This window comes from Myotis brandtii, unplaced genomic scaffold, assembly GCF_000412655.1.
Source record: "Myotis brandtii unplaced genomic scaffold, ASM41265v1 scaffold225, whole genome shotgun sequence".
Classification (NCBI taxonomy): Eukaryota; Metazoa; Chordata; class Mammalia; order Chiroptera; family Vespertilionidae; genus Myotis; species Myotis brandtii.
Window position 1 is genome coordinate 2,319,368 of NW_005358435.1, and position 5,961 is coordinate 2,325,328.

Consider the following 5,961-nt stretch of genomic DNA (forward strand, 5'->3'; position numbering starts at 1 on the left):
TTTGCTGACACCTAGAGATAAGTTCAGGGGGAGTGAGAGGAGGGAGCGGGAGCTGATTCATTGCACACTGGGAGGGATAGGGGGAGGCTCCTGCCTCTGTGAATCTGAGCAGAGGTTTGTCATAGGGCGTGTTTGATACCCACACATGTTACTGCAGTCAGAGCCACTATGGGCAGCCTCCCCAGGGAGTTTCTCGCTGCTGCTGGAGACCAGCCCCGCTGCCGGGCCAGGGGAGGGGGAGGGGCGCATGGCCAGGGTCTGGACTTCTCAGGCTGTGCTGGACCTGAGCTTGACCCCTATGCCCTCTTCCTGGGAGCTCTGCAGAGCACCTGCTGAGTGGGGCAGTGTCGGAAACTTGGGCAGGATGGCCCCTGGGGATGGCCCTCAGCAGCCATTCCCTAGCCCAGCCCTCTCCAGCAGGAAGATGTCTGTTGTGGGACACATTCCAAACCCACGGGGAGCCATGAATGTGCTGGAAACAAGACAGCGTGGATTCCTGCCTGGAGGCTTGAGAACGCAGGCTGCCCTGCAGCCGCCTGGGGTCCCACCACCACCTTGAATTCTCTGCACCAGGCACACAACTGGGCTCTGGCAAGAGGTGAGGGAGTTGCCCCTGGGAAGAGAACAGAGACCTGTGTCCTGAGATTCAAGGGATTAACCCTCTGGACCCTGCAGGGTGTCTTGACTGGGCCAGCCTTTCTCCACATCCCTTTTCTTGTATGTGATAAAGAGTCAACATTTCCCGTTGTCGAAAGATATAGAGGTCTGGGAAGCCACTCTTGGTTGACTCATTAAACCCAGAAATGGAGTCCCTGAGTGGGAAATGGCGGCTGGAAGAGCCACTCCAAGTAGAATTAACAGAAAGGGAGAGGCAAGAAGGTCTAGCAGCAAGCACTCAATCACTGTTGGCCATTTTTATTATATAGCCGGCTGTGTTTGATTAACAAAATCAGAACACAGAGTGAACGTCTACAGATAGGATCTGAGCTGTGCCTCGGATTTTCCCCTGCTCTGCGGGGCCTCACGCCTGCCAGCGCCTCACGCCTCCCGGGGCGGGCAGGCAGGCACCCCCATGCTGTTCCCTCCTCCCTTCCTCACCTCCCCACCCTGGCTTACCCCACAGACTTCAGCCATCACCCTCGCTAAGGAAAAAGAACTGAGGGGTGATTCAAGCAGGTGGCTCCTTCCTGCTGTCCCAAGGCCCCCACTGCGTCCCCAAGCCTGCTCCTTTGCTTACGCCTGTGTTCCCGAATTTCACCCAGCAAGGAGACAAATAGAAAGGGCCTTCTGGCTCGCACCCCGAAACACCTCCTGGTGGAAGGCAAATGTGCATTTGGTGGTATTTTGCAGCAGCTGAGTGAGGAGGCTCTAGAGGCTGCCTCTGTCTCTTTTTCTGGGTGTGGGGGGTGAGGGGGGCAGGTGACTCTGGCATATGTACTCATGTGGGGGCAGGTGGGGGGTGGAGGGAAGAGCCCAGCTCCCAGAAAATATACCCCCCACCCAGGAACTTGGGCCCCAGCTCAAAAGAAGCCGGCCGAGGTTCAGCCTGGTTGGATTACGATGAGGATGGACGGCAGGCAGCTAGGAAAGCTCTCCCCGTGGGTACAGCATCTCTCGGAGAGATTCGACATGCCAGGACCTGGGCCGGGCTAATGGCTGGATCCATTTTGATTCACGTTTTGATTGGAGATTAATGCGGCATCCCCCAAGTCTGAGTCATCCCAGCCAGGAGCCCTCACCCTGGCCGAGGAAGCCGCACTGGCAGGGGAAGGGCAGCGTGGAGAGGGCCATGGGCCCCCTGACACCTGCTTGGGATGCGGGAAGGACACAGGTTGGGAAGTGTGGTGTGAGAAGGAACCTCAGGAGCTCAGGGAAGAAATGCTTTTCTTTTAAGAAGTTGCCTTGGAGGCTGTGTTAGTTAATGACCGTTGCAGATTACCACCCATTTCGTGGCTTAAAGCAACACAGATGTATTGTCTTCCAGTGTTTGGAGATCAGAAGTTCAAAGTGGGCCTCTGGGCTAACTTCAAGGGTTCAGCAGGGCTGTGCTCCTTCTGGAAAGGATCCATTTCTTTGCCTTTTCCAGCTTCTAGAAGCTGCCTGCATCCTTGGCCCCTGCCCCGCATCACTCCAACCTCTGCTTCCGTCATCACACTCTGACTCGGACCCTCCTCCCTCCCTCCTACAAAGACCCCCGTGAGTACACAGGGCCCACAGACGACCCAAACCATCTGATCTTCTCCCCATCTCCAGATCCTGCGTTGAATCACACCAGCAAAATCTCTCGACGTGTAAGGTAGCCTAGCCCCAGGTTCCGGGGATGAGGATGTGGACGTCTTTGGGGGACCACTATTCTGCCCACCATAGGGGCGTGTCTCACCAGTGTCTGTTAGAGAGAGTGAGCCAGAGACCCCACCCTCGCGCCTGGCGGGTGCCACAGGAGGGCTTCTGCCCAGAAGCCAAAATGGCAACTCGGAATTTGACAAACGCAGGCATTTTGTTGATTCCTTCCTCTGCTCCTGTGCAAGTGCACAATAGGAATAAAGATGTTTCCCCCGGCCTCGAGCACCCGCCTGCTTCTCCGCATCCCTAAAGACCATCCGAACGTTTGTCTGAAGAAAACAGAGCTGAGAGACCCAGGTGGTGGCGACATGCACCCCACGGGAAAGGACCTCTGGCTCGCACCCCAGAACACCTCCGGGGAGGCAGGGAAATGCAGAGTCAGAGGGATCTGGTTTGGAGTCCCACAGGCTTAGTCTGATTTTGGCTTCGTCACTTCTCAAAGCCTCAGTTTCCTCATCTGCAAAGTGGGGGAGTTAATGGTAACACCTGCCTCTGAGGGAAGGATGTGGCTCACGGAATTAAGGCTCTTACACGGGGCCTGGCACTTACTGTGCGAGTGAGGGAGGCTGAGATTGCTGCTGTTATAGCGCCATGACTGTTTAGCATGTGCGTGCGCTCTGTCTGTCTGTCTGCAGCCCCCCCCCCCCCCCCCCCCCGGAAGAGGGGGACAGAGAGCTGTCCTAAGGATGAGCATAGGATGGAAGGGCGGAGTCCCCTCCTGCTCCCTGCTCCTACCCCACCAAGCTGTGCATCCCTACCCGAGTCAGACCCTGACCGCAGAGCAGCCTCATGGTGGGGCTGCCACTCAGAACTGCTTACGGTTTGAATTCTCATTTGTCTTTGGAAACGTGTGCTCAGCCCTCAGTCATTGCGGGTGAACATCCTCCTCCCAAGAGGACAGGAGAGCTCGCATGGGAGTGTCGGTGGACCTGCTGGCTCACACCGGGGAGTTGATCAGGCCGTTCCCAATGCAGTTTTTTCTCTCAAACCAGAGGGTTTCCACTTCTCCAGTGAATCTCCCCAAATGTAGGGCCCACAGAGCCTTCCAGAACCCCAAGGACATTGAGAGATTGGGCAAGGGGCTCCCCTCCAAAGCTCAGAGCAGCTCTTGCACCCCAGTCCCTGGGGGATCTCTCGACGTTCGTGGCATCCTTTCTTTCTCTCCTGAGCATTTGTGAGACTTTCTAAGGGAACCTGTCAAAATGCCCACTCCTGGGCCTCCCCTCCAGCATCTGGGTACGAAGGTCTGGGAGAGGCTGGGACGTCTGCATCTCCACTGAGCATCAGGCCAAGTCAGAACCCAGTGGCTTGGTTGCTCTTATGCTTCCATTTTTCTTTTTCTTTCTTTTTTTTTTTTCTTTACCTGGATTAAAGCCCAGGGTTGTGTTAACCACACTCTGTCTACTTCTCTCTTCATCCTGGGCCTGGGCTGGGCCATATAATTCACTGGCCCCTTCCTTGCAGTCCCCATTCCCCACGCTTGTCCCCCTTTCCCTCCCTCCAGGCACCCTCCCCGTGGGTGATATAGATCCCTACATGTACATGAGTCTTTGTAAAATATGTAAAAGTGTGTGTGCTCATTTACATAAATAGCATAGTGCTATAAACTTCTGTTTCTTTTTCCACTCAGCACCATGTTTCCAAGACCTAAATGTGTTGCTAAATCTACATCTAGTTTGTTGCTTCCAATTCCTGTGCCATCTACAGGGGTCCACCATCTGCATCTACCACGACTCCCTTGTCCATCCCCCCAACCCCGCCCCGATGGACACGAGGGGACCTCTTAGCACGACCCGCAACATGGGATGCACATTCTTGTACCTTGTTCCTCTCTTATATTTGATTCCCCAGAAGTAGATCCTGAGTCAAGGATTTGAGTGCAAATAATTTATTACCGCAATGTCTGCCAAGACCCCAGTAAACCCAGATCTGAGAAATCTACCCACAGTGGGATTCCTGGGTCACAAGGCAGCAGCCTCCTTCATTTCCCTCCGCATCCTGGCGGCTTTCCCAGAGGCAGCACCAGACCACATCCCCCCAGCAATGGGCTCTGAGGCTCAGACAATGCTGGATTCAAATCCCACTGGACCAGGTCAAGAAAAGAGTCACCCTTGGCTGGTGGAAGGAGAGATGACAGACTCTTCCCCCCCCGCCCCCATAGCTTATAATAATACAGCAGGTGTCCATTGCATGTCCGGCATTGGGACAATCATGTCACTGTGTCATTTGCTTTAGTCTTCACCACAACTCAAGGAGGCGGGAGCTATTCATATCCCCATTTTACAGATGAGGAAACTGAGTCTCAGAAGCAAGACATGTCTTGCCCAGAGTCACAGTGACTGGCCTTGAACCCGGGCCTCCGGATTTCAGAGCCCGTGGGCTCTTCTGCTTCCCCAGCTTGGGGTGGTCAGCAAGTTGTCCCTCAAGCTGGAATCCATAGGCCCTCAGAGGTAAAATCACTATCGTCCATCATGCTCTCGAAGTGACAGACCCAACACAACAGAGAACTTTTAAAAGACCGGGTTTTCTGTGAGGGTGTCAGGCTGGGTGAGAAGTGGCGTTACTTTTCCGAAGCAGGACTTGGCGGCCTGTTGGATTTATGACCCTCACTGGGGACTGTAGAGTCCGGAGCATGTGGAGCCGTCCCCCGACACCCATTGGACTGGGAGCGAGGAGAAGTGTGCCCATTCCTCAGCTAGCAAATGCCAGGTGTGGCCCTCTGAGGACGAGTGGCCTGAATGACGTTTGCTTCTCCCTCTTCTCCATCCTGAACCGTCTGCTGAGACAGGATAACTTTTCACACAGACACGGAGGCTGTAACTCACAACAGACCCCGGTGGTGAGAGAAAGAAAGGAGTTAACACGCACTGGGGGAGCTTCCGGCTGGAGGGGACGCTGGGGGCGGGAAGAAGAAATTCCTCAAGAGCAGAGGGGGTGACAGCGTGTGGGTTTCACAGGAGCCCTCTGGGGCTTGCAGGGCCAGAGGAATGTCATCATCATTCTCGCCAAACAGAATGTCGGGTTCCTCTTGTCTTCGGTGGCAAAGATACAGCAGCAGAGCTGAAGATGATGGTCGGGGTGTGAAGTGCCTAAAGGGGACGCCTGTCACTCTTGGCAGGGGGGCGGGGAAGGGGGGGATTATGGCAGCTTTGCCTGAGGAGATGGACTCCAATTTTAGGTCAAGTTAATAGCATTCTCAATACTCTAAAATCAAATCATTTTTATTTCAAGCACAGGTATAACCTAGTTTTTCCAAACCCAACCTGTGAAACTAGCTTTCCCCAAAGGTAAATGAGTGACGAAACCATCACTTTTGAAGGAGGATTCCTGTTAGGAAAGATCTCCTCCCCAAACCCCACCCTGACTCCTATTAAACACCGTTTCTCATCTGAACAGGTGTGTGTGTGTGTGTGTGTGTGTGTGTGTGTGTGTGTGTCCAGGGTACACATTGACACTCAGGTACTGGAAATGAGTTTCCATGTGGAATTGATGGATTTTGATGGTGCCACGTGCTTCCGTGGGGACTGGGTTTGGAGGAGGGATGGTGCTTTTATAAAGCAACTAAAGGCCCGGTACACGAATTCGTGCAGGGGTGGGGTCCCGCCCGAGCCTGATAGG

At 54.4% G+C, this 5,961-nt stretch overlaps 1 protein-coding gene across 1 annotated transcript in view; it reads left to right on the forward strand.

Annotated features, from left to right (window-relative positions):
- The first annotated feature begins 2,082 nt into the window (after positions 1-2,082).
- Positions 2,083-5,961, forward strand: part of KCNG1 (potassium channel, voltage gated modifier subfamily G, member 1) — an 11,281-nt gene continuing 7,402 nt past the window's right edge. Inside the window, exon 1 of the mRNA XM_005866186.2 lies at positions 2,083-2,296. The gene's annotated coding sequence lies outside the window, so the exon portion shown is untranslated. The remainder of the gene's footprint in view (positions 2,297-5,961) is intronic.